Raw genomic sequence first — 25,492 nt, forward strand, 5'->3', positions numbered from 1 at the left:
TACATTGACCATGCATTGCTTCTGTGGTATTGCAAAGGCAAAGACAAATGCTTCCAGCCATCCATTGCACTAATGGATTGGTCATCAGCTGGCTGTCTATGTCCCGCATCAATATAGACCAAAGTACAGAGGGTTAGGCTATGCTATTGTGCACCTACCTGATGCATCAGAAGGTGCGAGGCCCTTGCTAAATTCTGTGCACAGACTTTGAGATCTATACTTTAGACTGTATCTAAACCTGCTCCAACATGGACTGACATTCTGGCCTACTTTCAGCCGATGCGACTTGTCTGTCGCTGAACAGTCGCTTTTTATGTATTCAGCACCTATGTATAATGTTGTAAAAATGCTCTAGAAGCTAAAGTCGCAGAAATGTCACACATATTTGGCCTGCAACTTTCTGTGCGACAAATTCAGACAGGAAAAATCAGTATAAATCCTTAGAAAATTATCCCCCAGTGTCTCCATCTGCTGGCGGTATTGAATAAGCATTGCTGCACTGATGGGGTATGCATTAGACGAAAAAAAAGAAGAAAAAGAAGAATAATACGCCCAGAAAAGAGGCGAAAAGGAGAAAAACGTAAAAAAACGTGAAAAAAAAGTAAGAGGAAGAGAAGGGAAAAAAAGGTGGAAATGGGTTTAAAAGTGATTTCGGCGGAGAAATATATATATATATATATATATATATATATATATATATATATATACGCGCACACACACACATATATATAAACGTATTCTCCGTTGAGATATTGCAGCCGCTGCTGTGTCCAGGCCCAGGAGCCTTAGCACTGTGCTGTGATGTCACTCAATACCACTGACATCACTAGGTGTAAACAACATCTCTCCTTTGCTGTGTATGTGACTATGGAGCTGTTTGGTGATGTCGTCTATTATGGCCTTCATAGAAGCAACAGGAGATTGTTGCATCCATCTAGAACCCTCAGAACTACAGTGCTATGATGTCACTCACTTCCACAGGCCTTGCAGAGTGTAAACAACAACAACCCAGCTTTGTTGTGTATGTAACCATAGGGATTTGTGATGTCACCTAGAACCTTCACAGCAGCGACAGCTTTATGAGGAGCATCAGCACTGCTCTGCCTGAGCAGAACCATCACCGCCATAGGTTGTCAAATAACCCGGGTTTAACCCACACAGGTAAGTCCAATGGGGTGCAGGCATGTCCTCTATGCTTACAGCTTCCCGTGGGTGTTGGTTTGATACCGTTTGGGGACAGCCAAGGAGGCATCTGCAGGCAACAAAGGTAGGTGTGTGCTTGTGTGTGTGTTTCCTATGCAGATCCTAAGCCCAGTGTCACATGCAAGTAGGAGGAGTAAGAAGGGTTCCTGGCAAATCCGGGTTATGGATTGCATTTAAAAAGGCCCCGTGGGAGTGCAATGGGCCCCTGTCTTGCTGCTTAGCAATAATGGTATGGGTTTAGGTTCTGCTGTGTGTACTGGTGGTTGACTGCCCCCCAGCCCAGAGTGTGCATGGAAAATTGTCTGGCAGCCTCCCTGACAGCAAGCAGTGATAGTGCCCATGAAGGGCACCTTGTTGGGCCCGCCCCTTTCACGGTTATCGCTTCTCGGCCTTTTGGCTAAGATCAAGTGTAGTATCTGTTCTTATCAGTTTAATATCTGATACGTCCCCTATCTGGGGACCATATATTAAATGGATTTTTGAGAACGGGGGCCGATTTCGAAGCTTGCTTCCGTCGCCCTATGCATTGACCCGATATGGCAGTATCTTCGGGTACAGTGCACCACCCCCTTACAGGGTTAAAAAGAAAGATTCCTACTTTCATTGCTACCTGCTTGCTGGCTAGCCAGCTAGCCAGCCCTGTGGGCCTTGCTGCTGCTGCAGCCAAAAAACAAAAGGTGGTGCTGCTGCTGCTTCTGCTGCTTCTGCTTCTGCTTGTGTCTGGCCGCTGTTGGAGCGTCCAGGCACAGGACTTCTGCTGCTGCTGACTAAATGGCCTCCTTAATTGGATCATTTGAGTAGCCAGCACACCTGTGCAGGTAGGGCATGACATGATAGGCAGCTGCCTTGATAGCGGGTGGGTGCTGAATGTTCCTAATTGACAAAATAAGATTAATGCTTATGAAGAAATATAAAATCTCATCCCTTCCCCAATATCGCGCCACACCCCTACCCCTTAATTCCCTGGTTGAACTTGATGGACATATGTCTTTTTTCGACCGTACTAACTATGTAACTATGTAACATAACATGGGGGGGGGGGGTCTCCTGGCTGTTCACACAGGTGTGTCATTGCTGTACATTGACCATGCATTGCTTCTGTGGTATTGCAAAGGCAAAGACAAATGCTTCCAGCCATCCATTGCACTAATGGATTGGTCATCAGCTGGCTGTCTATGTCCCGCATCAATATAGACCAAAGTACAGAGGGTTAGGCTATGCTATTGTGCACCTACCTGATGCATCAGAAGGTGCGAGGCCCTTGCTAAATTCTGTGCACAGACTTTGAGATCTATACTTTAGACTGTATCTAAACCTGCTCCAACATGGACTGACATTCTGGCCTACTTTCAGCCGATGCGACTTGTCTGTCGCTGAACAGTCGCTTTTTATGTATTCAGCACCTATGTATAATGTTGTAAAAATGCTCTAGAAGCTAAAGTCGCAGAAATGTCACACATATTTGGCCTGCAACTTTCTGTGCGACAAATTCAGACAGGAAAAATCAGTATAAATCCTTAGAAAATTATCCCCCAGTGTCTCCATCTGCTGGCGGTATTGAATAAGCATTGCTGCACTGATGGGGTATGCATTAGACGAAAAAAAAGAAGAAAAAGAAGAATAATACGCCCAGAAAAGAGGCGAAAAGGAGAAAAACGTAAAAAAACGTGAAAAAAAAGTAAGAGGAAGAGAAGGGAAAAAAAGGTGGAAATGGGTTTAAAAGTGATTTCGGCGGAGAATATATATATATATATATATATATATATATATATATATATACGCGCACACACACACATATATATAAACGTATTCTCCGTTGAGATATTGCAGCCGCTGCTGTCCAGGCCCAGGAGCCTTAGCACTGTGCTGTGATGTCACTCAATACCACTGACATCACTAGGTGTAAACAACATCTCTCCTTTGCTGTGTATGTGACTATGGAGCTGTTTGGTGATGTCGTCTATTATGGCCTTCATAGAAGCAACAGGAGATTGTTGCATCCATCTAGAACCCTCAGAACTACAGTGCTATGATGTCACTCACTTCCACAGGCCTTGCAGAGTGTAAACAACAACAACCCAGCTTTGTTGTGTATGTAACCATAGGGATTTGTGATGTCACCTAGAACCTTCACAGCAGCGACAGCTTTATGAGGAGCATCAGCACTGCTCTGCCTGAGCAGAACCATCACCGCCATAGGTTGTCAAATAACCCGGGTTTAACCCACACAGGTAAGTCCAATGGGGTGCAGGCATGTCCTCTATGCTTACAGCTTCCCGTGGGTGTTGGTTTGATACCGTTTGGGGACAGCCAAGGAGGCATCTGCAGGCAACAAAGGTAGGTGTGTGCTTGTGTGTGTGTTTCCTATGCAGATCCTAAGCCCAGTGTCACATGCAAGTAGGAGGAGTAAGAAGGGTTCCTGGCAAATCCGGGTTATGGATTGCATTTAAAAAGGCCCCGTGGGAGTGCAATGGGCCCCTGTCTTGCTGCTTAGCAATAATGGTATGGGTTTAGGTTCTGCTGTGTGTACTGGTGGTTGACTGCCCCCCAGCCCAGAGTGTGCATGGAAAATTGTCTGGCAGCCTCCCTGACAGCAAGCAGTGATAGTGCCCATGAAGGGCACCTTGTTGGGCCCGCCCCTTTCACGGTTATCGCTTCTCGGCCTTTTGGCTAAGATCAAGTGTAGTATCTGTTCTTATCAGTTTAATATCTGATACGTCCCCTATCTGGGGACCATATATTAAATGGATTTTTGAGAACGGGGGCCGATTTCGAAGCTTGCTTCCGTCGCCCTATGCATTGACCCGATATGGCAGTATCTTCGGGTACAGTGCACCACCCCCTTACAGGGTTAAAAAGAAAGATTCCTACTTTCATTGCTACCTGCTTGCTGGCTAGCCAGCTAGCCAGCCCTGTGGGCCTTGCTGCTGCTGCAGCCAAAAAACAAAAGGTGGTGCTGCTGCTGCTTCTGCTGCTTCTGCTTCTGCTTGTGTCTGGCCGCTGTTGGAGCGTCCAGGCACAGGACTTCTGCTGCTGCTGACTAAATGGCCTCCTTAATTGGATCATTTGAGTAGCCAGCACACCTGTGCAGGTAGGGCATGACATGATAGGCAGCTGCCTTGATAGCGGGTGGGTGCTGAATGTTCCTAATTGACAAAATAAGATTAATGCTTATGAAGAAATATAAAATCTCATCCCTTCCCCAATATCGCGCCACACCCCTACCCCTTAATTCCCTGGTTGAACTTGATGGACATATGTCTTTTTTCGACCGTACTAACTATGTAACTATGTAACATAACATGGGGGGGGGGGGGTCTCCTGGCTGTTCACACAGGTGTGTCATTGCTGTACATTGACCATGCATTGCTTCTGTGGTATTGCAAAGGCAAAGACAAATGCTTCCAGCCATCCATTGCACTAATGGATTGGTCATCAGCTGGCTGTCTATGTCCCGCATCAATATAGACCAAAGTACAGAGGGTTAGGCTATGCTATTGTGCACCTACCTGATGCATCAGAAGGTGCGAGGCCCTTGCTAAATTCTGTGCACAGACTTTGAGATCTATACTTTAGACTGTATCTAAACCTGCTCCAACATGGACTGACATTCTGGCCTACTTTCAGCCGATGCGACTTGTCTGTCGCTGAACAGTCGCTTTTTATGTATTCAGCACCTATGTATAATGTTGTAAAAATGCTCTAGAAGCTAAAGTCGCAGAAATGTCACACATATTTGGCCTGCAACTTTCTGTGCGACAAATTCAGACAGGAAAAATCAGTATAAATCCTTAGAAAATTATCCCCCAGTGTCTCCATCTGCTGGCGGTATTGAATAAGCATTGCTGCACTGATGGGGTATGCATTAGACGAAAAAAAAGAAGAAAAAGAAGAATAATACGCCCAGAAAAGAGGCGAAAAGGAGAAAAACGTAAAAAAACGTGAAAAAAAAGTAAGAGGAAGAGAAGGGAAAAAAAGGTGGAAATGGGTTTAAAAGTGATTTCGGCGGAGAAATATATATATATATATATATATATATATATATATATATATATATACGCGCACACACACACATATATATAAACGTATTCTCCGTTGAGATATTGCAGCCGCTGCTGTGTCCAGGCCCAGGAGCCTTAGCACTGTGCTGTGATGTCACTCAATACCACTGACATCACTAGGTGTAAACAACATCTCTCCTTTGCTGTGTATGTGACTATGGAGCTGTTTGGTGATGTCGTCTATTATGGCCTTCATAGAAGCAACAGGAGATTGTTGCATCCATCTAGAACCCTCAGAACTACAGTGCTATGATGTCACTCACTTCCACAGGCCTTGCAGAGTGTAAACAACAACAACCCAGCTTTGTTGTGTATGTAACCATAGGGATTTGTGATGTCACCTAGAACCTTCACAGCAGCGACAGCTTTATGAGGAGCATCAGCACTGCTCTGCCTGAGCAGAACCATCACCGCCATAGGTTGTCAAATAACCCGGGTTTAACCCACACAGGTAAGTCCAATGGGGTGCAGGCATGTCCTCTATGCTTACAGCTTCCCGTGGGTGTTGGTTTGATACCGTTTGGGGACAGCCAAGGAGGCATCTGCAGGCAACAAAGGTAGGTGTGTGCTTGTGTGTGTGTTTCCTATGCAGATCCTAAGCCCAGTGTCACATGCAAGTAGGAGGAGTAAGAAGGGTTCCTGGCAAATCCGGGTTATGGATTGCATTTAAAAAGGCCCCGTGGGAGTGCAATGGGCCCCTGTCTTGCTGCTTAGCAATAATGGTATGGGTTTAGGTTCTGCTGTGTGTACTGGTGGTTGACTGCCCCCCAGCCCAGAGTGTGCATGGAAAATTGTCTGGCAGCCTCCCTGACAGCAAGCAGTGATAGTGCCCATGAAGGGCACCTTGTTGGGCCCGCCCCTTTCACGGTTATCGCTTCTCGGCCTTTTGGCTAAGATCAAGTGTAGTATCTGTTCTTATCAGTTTAATATCTGATACGTCCCCTATCTGGGGACCATATATTAAATGGATTTTTGAGAACGGGGGCCGATTTCGAAGCTTGCTTCCGTCGCCCTATGCATTGACCCGATATGGCAGTATCTTCGGGTACAGTGCACCACCCCCTTACAGGGTTAAAAAGAAAGATTCCTACTTTCATTGCTACCTGCTTGCTGGCTAGCCCTGTGGGCCTTGCTGCTGCTGCAGCCAAAAAACAAAAGGTGGTGCTGCTGCTGCTTCTGCTGCTTCTGCTTCTGCTTGTGTCTGGCCGCTGTTGGAGCGTCCAGGCACAGGACTTCTGCTGCTGCTGACTAAATGGCCTCCTTAATTGGATCATTTGAGTAGCCAGCACACCTGTGCAGGTAGGGCATGACATGATAGGCAGCTGCCTTGATAGCGGGTGGGTGCTGAATGTTCCTAATTGACAAAATAAGATTAATGCTTATGAAGAAATATAAAATCTCATCCCTTCCCCAATATCGCGCCACACCCCTACCCCTTAATTCCCTGGTTGAACTTGATGGACATATGTCTTTTTTCGACCGTACTAACTATGTAACTATGTAACATAACATGGGGGGGGGGGGGGGTCTCCTGGCTGTTCACACAGGTGTGTCATTGCTGTACATTGACCATGCATTGCTTCTGTGGTATTGCAAAGGCAAAAACAAATGCTTCCAGCCATCCATTGCACTAATGGATTGGTCATCAGCTGGCTGTCTATGTCCCGCATCAATATAGACCAAAGTACAGAGGGTTAGGCTATGCTATTGTGCACCTACCTGATGCATCAGAAGGTGCGAGGCCCTTGCTAAATTCTGTGCACAGACTTTGAGATCTATACTTTAGACTGTATCTAAACCTGCTCCAACATGGACTGACATTCTGGCCTACTTTCAGCCGATGCGACTTGTCTGTCGCTGAACAGTCGCTTTTTATGTATTCAGCACCTATGTATAATGTTGTAAAAATGCTCTAGAAGCTAAAGTCGCAGAAATGTCACACATATTTGGCCTGCAACTTTCTGTGCGACAAATTCAGACAGGAAAAATCAGTATAAATCCTTAGAAAATTATCCCCCAGTGTCTCCATCTGCTGGCGGTATTGAATAAGCATTGCTGCACTGATGGGGTATGCATTAGACGAAAAAAAAGAAGAAAAAGAAGAATAATACGCCCAGAAAAGAGGCGAAAAGGAGAAAAACGTAAAAAAACGTGAAAAAAAAGTAAGAGGAAGAGAAGGGAAAAAAAGGTGGAAATGGGTTTAAAAGTGATTTCGGCGGAGAAATATATATATATATATATATATATATATATATATATATATATACGCGCACACACACACATATATATAAACGTATTCTCCGTTGAGATATTGCAGCCGCTGCTGTGTCCAGGCCCAGGAGCCTTAGCACTGTGCTGTGATGTCACTCAATACCACTGACATCACTAGGTGTAAACAACATCTCTCCTTTGCTGTGTATGTGACTATGGAGCTGTTTGGTGATGTCGTCTATTATGGCCTTCATAGAAGCAACAGGAGATTGTTGCATCCATCTAGAACCCTCAGAACTACAGTGCTATGATGTCACTCACTTCCACAGGCCTTGCAGAGTGTAAACAACAACAACCCAGCTTTGTTGTGTATGTAACCATAGGGATTTGTGATGTCACCTAGAACCTTCACAGCAGCGACAGCTTTATGAGGAGCATCAGCACTGCTCTGCCTGAGCAGAACCATCACCGCCATAGGTTGTCAAATAACCCGGGTTTAACCCACACAGGTAAGTCCAATGGGGTGCAGGCATGTCCTCTATGCTTACAGCTTCCCGTGGGTGTTGGTTTGATACCGTTTGGGGACAGCCAAGGAGGCATCTGCAGGCAACAAAGGTAGGTGTGTGCTTGTGTGTGTGTTTCCTATGCAGATCCTAAGCCCAGTGTCACATGCAAGTAGGAGGAGTAAGAAGGGTTCCTGGCAAATCCGGGTTATGGATTGCATTTAAAAAGGCCCCGTGGGAGTGCAATGGGCCCCTGTCTTGCTGCTTAGCAATAATGGTATGGGTTTAGGTTCTGCTGTGTGTACTGGTGGTTGACTGCCCCCCAGCCCAGAGTGTGCATGGAAAATTGTCTGGCAGCCTCCCTGACAGCAAGCAGTGATAGTGCCCATGAAGGGCACCTTGTTGGGCCCGCCCCTTTCACGGTTATCGCTTCTCGGCCTTTTGGCTAAGATCAAGTGTAGTATCTGTTCTTATCAGTTTAATATCTGATACGTCCCCTATCTGGGGACCATATATTAAATGGATTTTTGAGAACGGGGGCCGATTTCGAAGCTTGCTTCCGTCGCCCTATGCATTGACCCGATATGGCAGTATCTTCGGGTACAGTGCACCACCCCCTTACAGGGTTAAAAAGAAAGATTCCTACTTTCATTGCTACCTGCTTGCTGGCTAGCCAGCTAGCCAGCCCTGTGGGCCTTGCTGCTGCTGCAGCAGCCAAAAAACAAAAGGTGGTGCTGCTGCTGCTTCTGCTGCTTCTGCTTCTGCTTGTGTCTGGCCGCTGTTGGAGCGTCCAGGCACAGGACTTCTGCTGCTGCTGACTAAATGGCCTCCTTAATTGGATCATTTGAGTAGCCAGCACACCTGTGCAGGTAGGGCATGACATGATAGGCAGCTGCCTTGATAGCGGGTGGGTGCTGAATGTTCCTAATTGACAAAATAAGATTAATGCTTATGAAGAAATATAAAATCTCATCCCTTCCCCAATATCGCGCCACACCCCTACCCCTTAATTCCCTGGTTGAACTTGATGGACATATGTCTTTTTTCGACCGTACTAACTATGTAACTATGTAACATAACATGGGGGGGGGGGGGGGGGGGTCTCCTGGCTGTTCACACAGGTGTGTCATTGCTGTACATTGACCATGCATTGCTTCTGTGGTATTGCAAAGGCAAAGACAAATGCTTCCAGCCATCCATTGCACTAATGGATTGGTCATCAGCTGGCTGTCTATGTCCCGCATCAATATAGACCAAAGTACAGAGGGTTAGGCTATGCTATTGTGCACCTACCTGATGCATCAGAAGGTGCGAGGCCCTTGCTAAATTCTGTGCACAGACTTTGAGATCTATACTTTAGACTGTATCTAAACCTGCTCCAACATGGACTGACATTCTGGCCTACTTTCAGCCGATGCGACTTGTCTGTCGCTGAACAGTCGCTTTTTATGTATTCAGCACCTATGTATAATGTTGTAAAAATGCTCTAGAAGCTAAAGTCGCAGAAATGTCACACATATTTGGCCTGCAACTTTCTGTGCGACAAATTCAGACAGGAAAAATCAGTATAAATCCTTAGAAAATTATCCCCCAGTGTCTCCATCTGCTGGCGGTATTGAATAAGCATTGCTGCACTGATGGGGTATGCATTAGACGAAAAAAAAGAAGAAAAAGAAGAATAATACGCCCAGAAAAGAGGCGAAAAGGAGAAAAACGTAAAAAAACGTGAAAAAAAAGTAAGAGGAAGAGAAGGGAAAAAAAGGTGGAAATGGGTTTAAAAGTGATTTCGGCGGAGAAATATATATATATATATATATATATATATATATATATATATACGCGCACACACACACATATATATAAACGTATTCTCCGTTGAGATATTGCAGCCGCTGCTGTGTCCAGGCCCAGGAGCCTTAGCACTGTGCTGTGATGTCACTCAATACCACTGACATCACTAGGTGTAAACAACATCTCTCCTTTGCTGTGTATGTGACTATGGAGCTGTTTGGTGATGTCGTCTATTATGGCCTTCATAGAAGCAACAGGAGATTGTTGCATCCATCTAGAACCCTCAGAACTACAGTGCTATGATGTCACTCACTTCCACAGGCCTTGCAGAGTGTAAACAACAACAACCCAGCTTTGTTGTGTATGTAACCATAGGGATTTGTGATGTCACCTAGAACCTTCACAGCAGCGACAGCTTTATGAGGAGCATCAGCACTGCTCTGCCTGAGCAGAACCATCACCGCCATAGGTTGTCAAATAACCCGGGTTTAACCCACACAGGTAAGTCCAATGGGGTGCAGGCATGTCCTCTATGCTTACAGCTTCTTGTGGGTGTTGGTTTGATACCGTTTGGGGACAGCCAAGGAGGCATCTGCAGGCAACAAAGGTAGGTGTGTGCTTGTGTGTGTGTTTCCTATGCAGATCCTAAGCCCAGTGTCACATGCAAGTAGGAGAAGTAAGAAGGGTTCCTGGCAAATCCGGGTTATGGATTGCATTTAAAAAGGCCCCGTGGGAGTGCAATGGGCCCCTGTCTTGCTGCTTAGCAATAATGGTATGGGTTTAGGTTCTGCTGTGTGTACTGGTGGTTGACTGCCCCCCAGCCCAGAGTGTGCATGGAAAATTGTCTGGCAGCCTCCCTGACAGCAAGCAGTGATAGTGCCCATGAAGGGCACCTTGTTGGGCCCGCCCCTTTCACGGTTATCGCTTCTCGGCCTTTTGGCTAAGATCAAGTGTAGTATCTGTTCTTATCAGTTTAATATCTGATACGTCCCCTATCTGGGGACCATATATTAAATGGATTTTTGAGAACGGGGGCCGATTTCGAAGCTTGCTTCCGTCGCCCTATGCATTGACCCGATATGGCAGTATCTTCGGGTACAGTGCACCACCCCCTTACAGGGTTAAAAAGAAAGATTCCTACTTTCATTGCTACCTGCTTGCTGGCTAGCCAGCTAGCCAGCCCTGTGGGCCTTGCTGCTGCTGCAGCCAAAAAACAAAAGGTGGTGCTGCTGCTGCTTCTGCTGCTTCTGCTTCTGCTTGTGTCTGGCCGCTGTTGGAGCGTCCAGGCACAGGACTTCTGCTGCTGCTGACTAAATGGCCTCCTTAATTGGATCATTTGAGTAGCCAGCACACCTGTGCAGGTAGGGCATGACATGATAGGCAGCTGCCTTGATAGCGGGTGGGTGCTGAATGTTCCTAATTGACAAAATAAGATTAATGCTTATGAAGAAATATAAAATCTCATCCCTTCCCCAATATCGCGCCACACCCCTACCCCTTAATTCCCTGGTTGAACTTGATGGACATATGTCTTTTTTCGACCGTACTAACTATGTAACTATGTAACATAACATGGGGGGGGGTCTCCTGGCTGTTCAAGGTGTGTCATTGCTGTACATTGACCATGCATTGCTTCTGTGGTATTGCAAAGGCAAAGACAAATGCTTCCAGCCATCCATTGCACTAATGGATTGGTCATCAGCTGGCTGTCTATGTCCCGCATCAATATAGACCAAAGTACAGAGGGTTAGGCTATGCTATTGTGCACCTACCTGATGCATCAGAAGGTGCGAGGCCCTTGCTAAATTCTGTGCACAGACTTTGAGATCTATACTTTAGACTGTATCTAAACCTGCTCCAACATGGACTGACATTCTGGCCTACTTTCAGCCGATGCGACTTGTCTGTCGCTGAACAGTCGCTTTTTATGTATTCAGCACCTATGTATAATGTTGTAAAAATGCTCTAGAAGCTAAAGTCGCAGAAATGTCACACATATTTGGCCTGCAACTTTCTGTGCGACAAATTCAGACAGGAAAAATCAGTATAAATCCTTAGAAAATTATCCCCCAGTGTCTCCATCTGCTGGCGGTATTGAATAAGCATTGCTGCACTGATGGGTATGCATTAGACGAAAAAAAAGAAGAAAAAGAAGAATAATACGCCCAGAAAAGAGGCGAAAAGGAGAAAAACGTAAAAAAACGTGAAAAAAAAGTAAGAGGAAGAGAAGGGAAAAAAAGGTGGAAATGGGTTTAAAAGTGATTTCGGCGGAGAAATATATATATATATATATATATATATATATATATATATATATACGCGCACACACACACATATATATAAACGTATTCTCCGTTGAGATATTGCAGCCGCTGCTGTGTCCAGGCCCAGGAGCCTTAGCACTGTGCTGTGATGTCACTCAATACCACTGACATCACTAGGTGTAAACAACATCTCTCCTTTGCTGTGTATGTGACTATGGAGCTGTTTGGTGATGTCGTCTATTATGGCCTTCATAGAAGCAACAGGAGATTGTTGCATCCATCTAGAACCCTCAGAACTACAGTGCTATGATGTCACTCACTTCCACAGGCCTTGCAGAGTGTAAACAACAACAACCCAGCTTTGTTGTGTATGTAACCATAGGGATTTGTGATGTCACCTAGAACCTTCACAGCAGCGACAGCTTTATGAGGAGCATCAGCACTGCTCTGCCTGAGCAGAACCATCACCGCCATAGGTTGTCAAATAACCCGGGTTTAACCCACACAGGTAAGTCCAATGGGGTGCAGGCATGTCCTCTATGCTTACAGCTTCCCGTGGGTGTTGGTTTGATACCGTTTGGGGACAGCCAAGGAGGCATCTGCAGGCAACAAAGGTAGGTGTGTGCTTGTGTGTGTGTTTCCTATGCAGATCCTAAGCCCAGTGTCACATGCAAGTAGGAGGAGTAAGAAGGGTTCCTGGCAAATCCGGGTTATGGATTGCATTTAAAAAGGCCCCGTGGGAGTGCAATGGGCCCCTGTCTTGCTGCTTAGCAATAATGGTATGGGTTTAGGTTCTGCTGTGTGTACTGGTGGTTGACTGCCCCCCAGCCCAGAGTGTGCATGGAAAATTGTCTGGCAGCCTCCCTGACAGCAAGCAGTGATAGTGCCCATGAAGGGCACCTTGTTGGGCCCGCCCCTTTCACGGTTATCGCTTCTCGGCCTTTTGGCTAAGATCAAGTGTAGTATCTGTTCTTATCAGTTTAATATCTGATACGTCCCCTATCTGGGGACCATATATTAAATGGATTTTTGAGAACGGGGGCCGATTTCGAAGCTTGCTTCCGTCGCCCTATGCATTGACCCGATATGGCAGTATCTTCGGGTACAGTGCACCACCCCCTTACAGGGTTAAAAAGAAAGATTCCTACTTTCATTGCTACCTGCTTGCTGGCTAGCCAGCTAGCCAGCCCTGTGGGCCTTGCTGCTGCTGCAGCCAAAAAACAAAAGGTGGTGCTGCTGCTGCTTCTGCTGCTTCTGCTTCTGCTTGTGTCTGGCCGCTGTTGGAGCGTCCAGGCACAGGACTTCTGCTGCTGCTGACTAAATGGCCTCCTTAATTGGATCATTTGAGTAGCCAGCACACCTGTGCAGGTAGGGCATGACATGATAGGCAGCTGCCTTGATAGCGGGTGGGTGCTGAATGTTCCTAATTGACAAAATAAGATTAATGCTTATGAAGAAATATAAAATCTCATCCCTTCCCCAATATCGCGCCACACCCCTACCCCTTAATTCCCTGGTTGAACTTGATGGACATATGTCTTTTTCGACCGTACTAACTATGTAACTATGTAACATAACATGGGGGGGGGGTCTCCTGGCTGTTCACACAGGTGTGTCATTGCTGTACATTGACCATGCATTGCTTCTGTGGTATTGCAAAGGCAAAGACAAATGCTTCCAGCCATCCATTGCACTAATGGATTGGTCATCAGCTGGCTGTCTATGTCCCGCATCAATATAGACCAAAGTACAGAGGGTTAGGCTATGCTATTGTGCACCTACCTGATGCATCAGAAGGTGCGAGGCCCTTGCTAAATTCTGTGCACAGACTTTGAGATCTATACTTTAGACTGTATCTAAACCTGCTCCAACATCAACATGGACTGACATTCTGGCCTACTTTCAGCCGATGCGACTTGTCTGTCGCTGAACAGTCGCTTTTTATGTATTCAGCACCTATGTATAATGTTGTAAAAATGCTCTAGAAGCTAAAGTCGCAGAAATGTCACACATATTTGGCCTGCAACTTTCTGTGCGACAAATTCAGACAGGAAAAATCAGTATAAATCCTTAGAAAATTATCCCCCAGTGTCTCCATCTGCTGGCGGTATTGAATAAGCATTGCTGCACTGATGGGGTATGCATTAGACGAAAAAAAAGAAGAAAAAGAAGAATAATACGCCCAGAAAAGAGGCGAAAAGGAGAAAAACGTAAAAAAACGTGAAAAAAAAGTAAGAGGAAGAGAAGGGAAAAAAAGGTGGAAATGGGTTTAAAAGTGATTTCGGCGGAGAAATATATATATATATATATATATATATATATATATATACGCGCACACACACACATATATATAAACGTATTCTCCGTTGAGATATTGCAGCCGCTGCTGTGTCCAGGCCCAGGAGCCTTAGCACTGTGCTGTGATGTCACTCAATACCACTGACATCACTAGGTGTAAACAACATCTCTCCTTTGCTGTGTATGTGACTATGGAGCTGTTTGGTGATGTCGTCTATTATGGCCTTCATAGAAGCAACAGGAGATTGTTGCATCCATCTAGAACCCTCAGAACTACAGTGCTATGATGTCACTCACTTCCACAGGCCTTGCAGAGTGTAAACAACAACAACCCAGCTTTGTTGTGTATGTAACCATAGGGATTTGTGATGTCACCTAGAACCTTCACAGCAGCGACAGCTTTATGAGGAGCATCAGCACTGCTCTGCCTGAGCAGAACCATCACCGCCATAGGTTGTCAAATAACCCGGGTTTAACCCACACAGGTAAGTCCAATGGGGTGCAGGCATGTCCTCTATGCTTACAGCTTCCCGTGGGTGTTGGTTTGATACCGTTTGGGGACAGCCAAGGAGGCATCTGCAGGCAACAAAGGTAGGTGTGTGCTTGTGTGTGTGTTTCCTATGCAGATCCTAAGCCCAGTGTCACATGCAAGTAGGAGGAGTAAGAAGGGTTCCTGGCAAATCCGGGTTATGGATTGCATTTAAAAAGGCCCCGTGGGAGTGCAATGGGCCCCTGTCTTGCTGCTTAGCAATAATGGTATGGGTTTAGGTTCTGCTGTGTGTACTGGTGGTTGACTGCCCCCCAGCCCAGAGTGTGCATGGAAAATTGTCTGGCAGCCTCCCTGACAGCAAGCAGTGATAGTGCCCATGAAGGGCACCTTGTTGGGCCCGCCCCTTTCACGGTTATCGCTTCTCGGCCTTTTGGCTAAGATCAAGTGTAGTATCTGTTCTTATCAGTTTAATATCTGATACGTCCCCTATCTGGGGACCATATATTAAATGGATTTTTGAGAACGGGGGCCGATTTCGAAGCTTGCTTCCGTCGCCCTATGCATTGACCCGATATGGCAGTATCTTCGGGTACAGTGCACCACCCCCTTACAGGGTTAAAAAGAAAGATTCCTACTTTCATTGCTACCTGCTTGCTGGCTAGCCAGCTAGCCAGCCCTGTGGGCCTTGCTGCTGCTGCAGCCAAAAAACAAAAGGTGGTGCTGCTGCTGCTTCTGCTGCTTCTGCTTCTGCTTGTGTCTGGCCGCTGTTGGAGCGTCCAGGCACAGGACTTCTGCTGCTGCTGACTAAATGGCCTCCTTAATTGGATCATTTGAGTAGCCAGCACACCTGTGCAGGTAGGGCATGACATGATAGGCAGCTGCCTTGATAGCGGGTGGGTGCTGAATGTTCCTAATTGACAAAATAAGATTAATGCTTATGAAGAAATATAAAATCTCATCCCTTCCCCAATATCGCGCCACACCCCTACCCCTTAATTCCCTGGTTGAACTTGATGGACATATGTCTTTTTTCGACCGTACTAACTATGTAACTATGTAACATAACATGGGGGGGGGGGTCTCCTGGCTGTTCACACAGGTGTGTCATTGCTGTACATTGACCATGCATTGCTTCTGTGGTATTGCAAAGGCAAAGACAAATGCTTCCAGCCATCCATTGCACTAATGGATTGGTCATCAGCTGGCTGTCTATGTCCCGCATCAATATAGACCAAAGTACAGAGGGTTAGGCTATGCTATTGTGCACCTACCTGATGCATCAGAAGGTGCGAGGCCCTTGCTAAATTCTGTGCACAGACTTTGAGATCTATACTTTAGACTGTATCTAAACCTGCTCCAACATGGACTGACATTCTGGCCTACTTTCAGCCGATGCGACTTGTCTGTCGCTGAACAGTCGCTTTTTATGTATTCAGCACCTATGTATAATGTTGTAAAAATGCTCTAGAAGCTAAAGTCGCAGAAATGTCACACATATTTGGCCTGCAACTTTCTGTGCGACAAATTCAGACAGGAAAAATCAGTATAAATCCTTAGAAAATTATCCCCCAGTGTCTCCATCTGCTGGCGGTATTGAATAAGCATTGCTGCACTGATGGGGTATGCATTAGACGAAAAAAAAGAAGAAAAAGAAGAATAATACGCCCAGAAAAGAGGCGAAAAGGAGAAAAACGTAAAAAAACGTGAAAAAAAAGTAAGAGGAAGAGAAGGGAAAAAAAGGTGGAAATGGGTTTAAAAGTGATTTCGGCGGAGAAATATATATATATATATATATATATATATATATATATATATATACGCGCACACACACACATATATATAAACGTATTCTCCGTTGAGATATTGCAGCCGCTGCTGTGTCCAGGCCCAGGAGCCTTAGCACTGTGCTGTGATGTCACTCAATACCACTGACATCACTAGGTGTAAACAACATCTCTCCTTTGCTGTGTATGTGACTATGGAGCTGTTTGGTGATGTCGTCTATTATGGCCTTCATAGAAGCAACAGGAGATTGTTGCATCCATCTAGAACCCTCAGAACTACAGTGCTATGATGTCACTCACTTCCACAGGCCTTGCAGAGTGTAAACAACAACAACCCAGCTTTGTTGTGTATGTAACCATAGGGATTTGTGATGTCACCTAGAACCTTCACAGCAGCGACAGCTTTATGAGGAGCATCAGCACTGCTCTGCCTGAGCAGAACCATCACCGCCATAGGTTGTCAAATAACCCGGGTTTAACCCACACAGGTAAGTCCAATGGGGTGCAGGCATGTCCTCTATGCTTACAGCTTCCCGTGGGTGTTGGTTTGATACCGTTTGGGGACAGCCAAGGAGGCATCTGCAGGCAACAAAGGTAGGTGTGTGCTTGTGTGTGTGTTTCCTATGCAGATCCTAAGCCCAGTGTCACATGCAAGTAGGAGGAGTAAGAAGGGTTCCTGGCAAATCCGGGTTATGGATTGCATTTAAAAAGGCCCCGTGGGAGTGCAATGGGCCCCTGTCTTGCTGCTTAGCAATAATGGTATGGGTTTAGGTTCTGCTGTGTGTACTGGTGGTTGACTGCCCCCCAGCCCAGAGTGTGCATGGAAAATTGTCTGGCAGCCTCCCTGACAGCAAGCAGTGATAGTGCCCATGAAGGGCACCTTGTTGGGCCCGCCCCTTTCACGGTTATCGCTTCTCGGCCTTTTGGCTAAGATCAAGTGTAGTATCTGTTCTTATCAGTTTAATATCTGATACGTCCCCTATCTGGGGACCATATATTAAATGGATTTTTGAGAACGGGGGCCGATTTCGAAGCTTGCTTCCGTCGCCCTATGCATTGACCCGATATGGCAGTATCTTCGGGTACAGTGCACCACCCCCTTACAGGGTTAAAAAGAAAGATTCCTACTTTCATTGCTACCTGCTTGCTGGCTAGCCCTGTGGGCCTTGCTGCTGCTGCAGCCAAAAAACAAAAGGTGGTGCTGCTGCTGCTTCTGCTGCTTCTGCTTCTGCTTGTGTCTGGCCGCTGTTGGAGCGTCCAGGCACAGGACTTCTGCTGCTGCTGACTAAATGGCCTCCTTAATTGGATCATTTGAGTAGCCAGCACACCTGTGCAGGTAGGGCATGACATGATAGGCAGCTGCCTTGATAGCGGGTGGGTGCTGAATGTTCCTAATTGACAAAATAAGATTAATGCTTATGAAGAAATATAAAATCTCATCCCTTCCCCAATATCGCGCCACACCCCTACCCCTTAATTCCCTGGTTGAACTTGATGGACATATGTCTTTTTTCGACCGTACTAACTATGTAACTATGTAACATAACATGGGGGGGGGGGGGGTCTCCTGGCTGTTCACACAGGTGTGTCATTGCTGTACATTGACCATGCATTGCTTCTGTGGTATTGCAAAGGCAAAAACAAATGCTTCCAGCCATCCATTGCACTAATGGATTGGTCATCAGCTGGCTGTCTATGTCCCGCATCAATATAGACCAAAGTACAGAGGGTTAGGCTATGCTATTGTGCACCTACCTGATGCATCAGAAGGTGCGAGGCCCTTGCTAAATTCTGTGCACAGACTTTGAGATCTATACTTTAGACTGTATCTAAACCTGCTCCAACATGGACTGACATTCTGGCCTACTTTCAGCCGATGCGACTTGTCTGTCGCTGAACAGTCGCTTTTTATGTATTCAGCACCTATGTATAATGTTGTAAAAATGCTCTAGAAGCTAAAGTCGCAGAAATGTCACACATATTTGGCCTGCAACTTTCTGTGCGACAAATTCAGACAGGAAAAATCAGTATAAATCCTTAGAAAATTATCCCCCAGTGTCTCCATCTGCTGGCGGTATTGAATAAGCATTGCTGCACTGATGGGGTATGCATTAGACGAAAAAAAAGAAGAAAAAGAAGAATAATACGCCCAGAAAAGAGGCGAAAAGGAGAAAAACGTAAAAAAACGTGAAAAAAAAGTAAGAGGAAGAGAAGGGAAAAAAAGGTGGAAATGGGTTTAAAAGTGATTTCGGCGGAGAAATATATATATATATATATATATATATATATATATATATATATACGCGCACACACACACATATATATAAACGTATTCTCCGTTGAGATATTGCAGCCGCTGCTGTGTCCAGGCCCAGGAGCCTTAGCACTGTGCTGTGATGTCACTCAATACCACTGACATCACTAGGTGTAAACAACATCTCTCCTTTGCTGTGTATGTGACTATGGAGCTGTTTGGTGATGTCGTCTATTATGGCCTTCATAGAAGCAACAGGAGATTGTTGCATCCATCTAGAACCCTCAGAACTACAGTGCTATATGATGTCACTCACTTCCACAGGCCTTGCAGAGTGTAAACAACAACAACCCAGCTTTGTTGTGTATGTAACCATAGGGATTTGTGATGTCACCTAGAACCTTCACAGCAGCGACAGCTTTATGAGGAGCATCAGCACTGCTCTGCCTGAGCAGAACCATCACCGCCATAGGTTGTCAAATAACCCGGGTTTAACCCACACAGGTAAGTCCAATGGGGTGCAGGCATGTCCTCTATGCTTACAGCTTCCCGTGGGTGTTGGTTTGATACCGTTTGGGGACAGCCAAGGAGGCATCTGCAGGCAACAAAGGTAGGTGTGTGCTTGTGTGTGTGTTTCCTATGCAGATCCTAAGCCCAGTGTCACATGCAAGTAGGAGGAGTAAGAAGGGTTCCTGGCAAATCCGGGTTATGGATTGCATTTAAAAAGGCCCCGTGGGAGTGCAATGGGCCCCTGTCTTGCTGCTTAGCAATAATGGTATGGGTTTAGGTTCTGCTGTGTGTACTGGTGGTTGACTGCCCCCCAGCCCAGAGTGTGCATGGAAAATTGTCTGGCAGCCTCCCTGACAGCAAGCAGTGATAGTGCCCATGAAGGGCACCTTGTTGGGCCCGCCCCTTTCACGGTTATCGCTTCTCGGCCTTTTGGCTAAGATCAAGTGTAGTATCTGTTCTTATCAGTTTAATATCTGATACGTCCCCTATCTGGGGACCATATATTAAATGGATTTTTGAGAACGGGGGCCGATTTCGAAGCTTGCTTCCGTCGCCCTATGCATTGACCCGATATGGCAGTATCTTCGGGTACAGTGCACCACCCCCTTACAGGGTTAAAAAGAAAGATTCCTACTTTCATTGCTACCTGCTTGCTGGCTAGCCAGCTAGCCAGCCCTGTGGGCCTTGCTGCTGCTGCAGCCAAAAAACAAAAGGTGGTGCTGCTGCTGCTTCTGCTGCTTCTGCTTCTGCTTGTGTCTGGCCGCTGTTGGAGCGTCCAGGCACAGGACTTCTGCTGCTGCTGACTAAATGGCCTCCTTAATTGGATCATTTGAGTAGCCAGCACACCTGTGCAGGTAGGGCATGACATGATAGGCAGCTGCCTTGATAGCGGGTGGGTGCTGAATGTTCCTAATTGACAAAATAAGATTAATGCTTATGAAGAAATATAAAATCTCATCCCTTCCCCAATATCGCGCCACACCCCTACCCCTTAATTCCCTGGTTGAACTTGATGGACATATGTCTTTTTTCGACCGTACTAACTATGTAACTATGTAACATAACATGGGGGGGGGGGGGGGTCTCCTGGCTGTTCACACAGGTGTGTCATTGCTGTACATTGACCATGCATTGCTTCTGTGGTATTGCAAAGGCAAAAACAAATGCTTCCAGCCATCCATTGCACTAATGGATTGGTCATCAGCTGGCTGTCTATGTCCCGCATCAATATAGACCAAAGTACAGAGGGTTAGGCTATGCTATTGTGCACCTACCTGATGCATCAGAAGGTGCGAGGCCCTTGCTAAATTCTGTGCACAGACTTTGAGATCTATACTTTAGACTGTATCTAAACCTGCTCCAACATGGACTGACATTCTGGCCTACTTTCAGCCGATGCGACTTGTCTGTCGCTGAACAGTCGCTTTTTATGTATTCAGCACCTATGTATAATGTTGTAAAAATGCTCTAGAAGCTAAAGTCGCAGAAATGTCACACATATTTGGCCTGCAACTTTCTGTGCGACAAATTCAGACAGGAAAAATCAGTATAAATCCTTAGAAAATTATCCCCCAGTGTCTCCATCTGCTGGCGGTATTGAATAAGCATTGCTGCACTGATGGGGTATGCATTAGACGAAAAAAAAGAAGAAAAAGAAGAATAATACGCCCAGAAAAGAGGCGAAAAGGAGAAAAACGTAAAAAAACGTGAAAAAAAAGTAAGAGGAAGAGAAGGGAAAAAAAGGTGGAAATGGGTTTAAAAGTGATTTCGGCGGAGAAATATATATATATATATATATATATATATATATATATATATATACGCGCACACACACACATATATATAAACGTATTCTCCGTTGAGATATTGCAGCCGCTGCTGTGTCCAGGCCCAGGAGCCTTAGCACTGTGCTGTGATGTCACTCAATACCACTGACATCACTAGGTGTAAACAACATCTCTCCTTTGCTGTGTATGTGACTATGGAGCTGTTTGGTGATGTCGTCTATTATGGCCTTCATAGAAGCAACAGGAGATTGTTGCATCCATCTAGAACCCTCAGAACTACAGTGCTATGATGTCACTCACTTCCACAGGCCTTGCAGAGTGTAAACAACAACAACCCAGCTTTGTTGTGTATGTAACCATAGGGATTTGTGATGTCACCTAGAACCTTCACAGCAGCGACAGCTTTATGAGGAGCATCAGCACTGCTCTGCCTGAGCAGAACCATCACCGCCATAGGTTGTCAAATAACCCGGGTTTAACCCACACAGGTAAGTCCAATGGGGTGCAGGCATGTCCTCTATGCTTACAGCTTCCCGTGGGTGTTGGTTTGATACCGTTTGGGGACAGCCAAGGAGGCATCTGCAGGCAACAAAGGTAGGTGTGTGCTTGTGTGTGTGTTTCCTATGCAGATCCTAAGCCCAGTGTCACATGCAAGTAGGAGGAGTAAGAAGGGTTCCTGGCAAATCCGGGTTATGGATTGCATTTAAAAAGGCCCCGTGGGAGTGCAATGGGCCCCTGTCTTGCTGCTTAGCAATAATGGTATGGGTTTAGGTTCTGCTGTGTGTACTGGTGGTTGACTGCCCCCCAGCCCAGAGTGTGCATGGAAAATTGTCTGGCAGCCTCCCTGACAGCAAGCAGTGATAGTGCCCATGAAGGGCACCTTGTTGGGCCCGCCCCTTTCACGGTTATCGCTTCTCGGCCTTTTGGCTAAGATCAAGTGTAGTATCTGTTCTTATCAGTTTAATATCTGATACGTCCCCTATCTGGGGACCATATATTAAATGGATTTTTGAGAACGGGGGCCGATTTCGAAGCTTGCTTCCGTCGCCCTATGCATTGACCCGATATGGCAGTATCTTCGGGTACAGTGCACCACCCCCTTACAGGGTTAAAAAGAAAGATTCCTACTTTCATTGCTACCTGCTTGCTGGCTAGCCAGCTAGCCAGCCCTGTGGGCCTTGCTGCTGCTGCAGCCAAAAAACAAAAGGTGGTGCTGCTGCTGCTTCTGCTGCTTCTGCTTCTGCTTGTGTCTGGCCGCTGTTGGAGCGTCCAGGCACAGGACTTCTGCTGCTGCTGACTAAATGGCCTCCTTAATTGGATCATTTGAGTAGCCAGCACACCTGTGCAGGTAGGGCATGACATGATAGGCAGCTGCCTTGATAGCGGGTGGGTGCTGAATGTTCCTAATTGACAAAATAAGATTAATGCTTATGAAGAAATATAAAATCTCATCCCTTCCCCAATATCGCGCCACACCCCTACCCCTTAATTCCCTGGTTGAACTTGATGGACATATGTCTTTTTTCGACCGTACTAACTATGTAACTATGTAACATAACATGGGGGGGGGGGTCTCCTGGCTGTTCACACAGGTGTGTCATTGCTGTACATTGACCATGCATTGCTTCTGTGGTATTGCAAAGGCAAAGACAAATGCTTCCAGCCATCCATTGCACTAATGGATTGGTCATCAGCTGGCTGTCTATGTCCCGCATCAATATAGACCAAAGTACAGAGGGTTAGGCTATGCTATTGTGCACCTACCTGATGCATCAGAAGGTGCGAGGCCCTTGCTAAATTCTGTGCACAGACTTTGAGATCTATACTTTAGACTGTATCTAAACCTGCTCCAACATGGACTGACATTCTGGCCTACTTTCAGCCGATGCGACTTGTCTGTCGCTGAACAGTCGCTTTTTATGTATTCAGCACCTATGTATAATGTTGTAAAAATGCTCTAGAAGCTAAAGTCGCAGAAATGTCACACATATTTGGCCTGCAACTTTCTGTGCGACAAATTCAGACAGGAAAAATCAGTATAAATCCTTAGAAAATTATCCCCCAGTGTCTCCATCTGCTGGCGGTATTGAATAAGCATTGCTGCACTGATGGGGTATGCATTAGACGAAAAAAAAGAAGAAAAAGAAGAATAATACGCCCAGAAAAGAGGCGAAAAGGAGAAAAACGTAAAAAAACGTGAAAAAAAAGTAAGAGGAAGAGAAGGGAAAAAAAGGTGGAAATGGGTTTAAAAGTGATTTCGGCGGAGAATATATATATATATATATATATATATATATATATATATACGCGCACACACACACATATATATAAACGTATTCTCCGTTGAGATATTGCAGCCGCTGCTGTGTCCAGGCCCAGGAGCCTTAGCACTGTGCTGTGATGTCACTCAATACCACTGACATCACTAGGTGTAAACAACATCTCTCCTTTGCTGTGTATGTGACTATGGAGCTGTTTGGTGATGTCGTCTATTATGGCCTTCATAGAAGCAACAGGAGATTGTTGCATCCATCTAGAACCCTCAGAACTACAGTGCTATGATGTCACTCACTTCCACAGGCCTTGCAGAGTGTAAACAACAACAACCCAGCTTTGTTGTGTATGTAACCATAGGGATTTGTGATGTCACCTAGAACCTTCACAGCAGCGACAGCTTTATGAGGAGCATCAGCACTGCTCTGCCTGAGCAGAACCATCACCGCCATAGGTTGTCAAATAACCCGGGTTTAACCCACACAGGTAAGTCCAATGGGGTGCAGGCATGTCCTCTATGCTTACAGCTTCCCGTGGGTGTTGGTTTGATACCGTTTGGGGACAGCCAAGGAGGCATCTGCAGGCAACAAAGGTAGGTGTGTGCTTGTGTGTGTGTTTCCTATGCAGATCCTAAGCCCAGTGTCACATGCAAGTAGGAGGAGTAAGAAGGGTTCCTGGCAAATCCGGGTTATGGATTGCATTTAAAAAGGCCCCGTGGGAGTGCAATGGGCCCCTGTCTTGCTGCTTAGCAATAATGGTATGGGTTTAGGTTCTGCTGTGTGTACTGGTGGTTGACTGCCCCCCAGCCCAGAGTGTGCATGGAAAATTGTCTGGCAGCCTCCCTGACAGCAAGCAGTGATAGTGCCCATGAAGGGCACCTTGTTGGGCCCGCCCCTTTCACGGTTATCGCTTCTCGGCCTTTTGGCTAAGATCAAGTGTAGTATCTGTTCTTATCAGTTTAATATCTGATACGTCCCCTATCTGGGGACCATATATTAAATGGATTTTTGAGAACGGGGGCCGATTTCGAAGCTTGCTTCCGTCGCCCTATGCATTGACCCGATATGGCAGTATCTTCGGGTACAGTGCACCACCCCCTTACAGGGTTAAAAAGAAAGATTCCTACTTTCATTGCTACCTGCTTGCTGGCTAGCCAGCTAGCCAGCCCTGTGGGCCTTGCTGCTGCTGCAGCCAAAAAACAAAAGGTGGTGCTGCTGCTGCTTCTGCTGCTTCTGCTTCTGCTTGTGTCTGGCCGCTGTTGGAGCGTCCAGGCACAGGACTTCTGCTGCTGCTGACTAAATGGCCTCCTTAATTGGATCATTTGAGTAGCCAGCACACCTGTGCAGGTAGGGCATGACATGATAGGCAGCTGCCTTGATAGCGGTGGGTGCTGAATGTTCCTAATTGACAAAATAAGATTAATGCTTATGAAGAAATATAAAATCTCATCCCTTCCCCAATATCGCGCCACACCCCTACCCCTTAATTCCCTGGTTGAACTTGATGGACATATGTCTTTTTTCGACCGTACTAACTATGTAACTATGTAACATAACATGGGGGGGGGGGGGGTCTCCTGGCTGTTCACACAGGTGTGTCATTGCTGTACATTGACCATGCATTGCTTCTGTGGTATTGCAAAGGCAAAGACAAATGCTTCCAGCCATCCATTGCACTAATGGATTGGTCATCAGCTGGCTGTCTATGTCCCGCATCAATATAGACCAAAGTACAGAGGGTTAGGCTATGCTATTGTGCACCTACCTGATGCATCAGAAGGTGCGAGGCCCTTGCTAAATTCTGTGCACAGACTTTGAGATCTATACTTTAGACTGTATCTAAACCTGCTCCAACATGGACTGACATTCTGGCCTACTTTCAGCCGATGCGACTTGTCTGTCGCTGAACAGTCGCTTTTTATGTATTCAGCACCTATGTATAATGTTGTAAAAATGCTCTAGAAGCTAAAGTCGCAGAAATGTCACACATATTTGGCCTGCAACTTTCTGTGCGACAAATTCAGACAGGAAAAATCAGTATAAATCCTTAGAAAATTATCCCC

At 46.0% G+C, this 25,492-nt stretch overlaps 11 non-coding genes across 11 annotated transcripts; all 11 read left to right on the forward strand.

Annotated features, from left to right (window-relative positions):
• Nucleotides 1-1,580: 1,580 nt before the first annotated feature.
• Nucleotides 1,581-1,771, forward strand: LOC130312385 (U2 spliceosomal RNA). Its single transcript, XR_008860511.1, has one exon. It is a non-coding gene; the product is annotated as a U2 spliceosomal RNA (small nuclear RNA).
• Nucleotides 1,772-3,853: 2,082 nt separating this feature from the next.
• Nucleotides 3,854-4,044, forward strand: LOC130312386 (U2 spliceosomal RNA). Its single transcript, XR_008860512.1, has one exon. It is a non-coding gene; the product is annotated as a U2 spliceosomal RNA (small nuclear RNA).
• A 2,090-nt stretch (nt 4,045-6,134) lies between these two features.
• LOC130312387 (U2 spliceosomal RNA) lies at nt 6,135-6,325 on the forward strand. Its single transcript, XR_008860513.1, has one exon. It is a non-coding gene; the product is annotated as a U2 spliceosomal RNA (small nuclear RNA).
• Nucleotides 6,326-8,403: 2,078 nt separating this feature from the next.
• Nucleotides 8,404-8,594, forward strand: LOC130312388 (U2 spliceosomal RNA). The gene has a single exon (XR_008860514.1). It is a non-coding gene; the product is annotated as a U2 spliceosomal RNA (small nuclear RNA).
• Nucleotides 8,595-10,689: 2,095 nt separating this feature from the next.
• On the forward strand, nt 10,690-10,880 carry LOC130312389 (U2 spliceosomal RNA). Its single transcript, XR_008860515.1, has one exon. It is a non-coding gene; the product is annotated as a U2 spliceosomal RNA (small nuclear RNA).
• Nucleotides 10,881-12,960: 2,080 nt separating this feature from the next.
• On the forward strand, nt 12,961-13,151 carry LOC130312390 (U2 spliceosomal RNA). The gene has a single exon (XR_008860516.1). It is a non-coding gene; the product is annotated as a U2 spliceosomal RNA (small nuclear RNA).
• A 2,084-nt stretch (nt 13,152-15,235) lies between these two features.
• On the forward strand, nt 15,236-15,426 carry LOC130312391 (U2 spliceosomal RNA). Its single transcript, XR_008860517.1, has one exon. It is a non-coding gene; the product is annotated as a U2 spliceosomal RNA (small nuclear RNA).
• A 2,086-nt stretch (nt 15,427-17,512) lies between these two features.
• On the forward strand, nt 17,513-17,703 carry LOC130312392 (U2 spliceosomal RNA). The gene has a single exon (XR_008860518.1). It is a non-coding gene; the product is annotated as a U2 spliceosomal RNA (small nuclear RNA).
• A 2,079-nt stretch (nt 17,704-19,782) lies between these two features.
• Nucleotides 19,783-19,973, forward strand: LOC130312394 (U2 spliceosomal RNA). The gene has a single exon (XR_008860519.1). It is a non-coding gene; the product is annotated as a U2 spliceosomal RNA (small nuclear RNA).
• A 2,090-nt stretch (nt 19,974-22,063) lies between these two features.
• On the forward strand, nt 22,064-22,254 carry LOC130312395 (U2 spliceosomal RNA). The gene has a single exon (XR_008860520.1). It is a non-coding gene; the product is annotated as a U2 spliceosomal RNA (small nuclear RNA).
• A 2,081-nt stretch (nt 22,255-24,335) lies between these two features.
• On the forward strand, nt 24,336-24,526 carry LOC130312397 (U2 spliceosomal RNA). The gene has a single exon (XR_008860522.1). It is a non-coding gene; the product is annotated as a U2 spliceosomal RNA (small nuclear RNA).
• The last annotated feature ends 966 nt before the right edge of the window (nt 24,527-25,492 follow it).

This window comes from Hyla sarda, unplaced genomic scaffold (genome assembly GCF_029499605.1).
Source record: "Hyla sarda isolate aHylSar1 unplaced genomic scaffold, aHylSar1.hap1 scaffold_1715, whole genome shotgun sequence".
Taxonomy (NCBI): Eukaryota; Metazoa; Chordata; class Amphibia; order Anura; family Hylidae; genus Hyla; species Hyla sarda.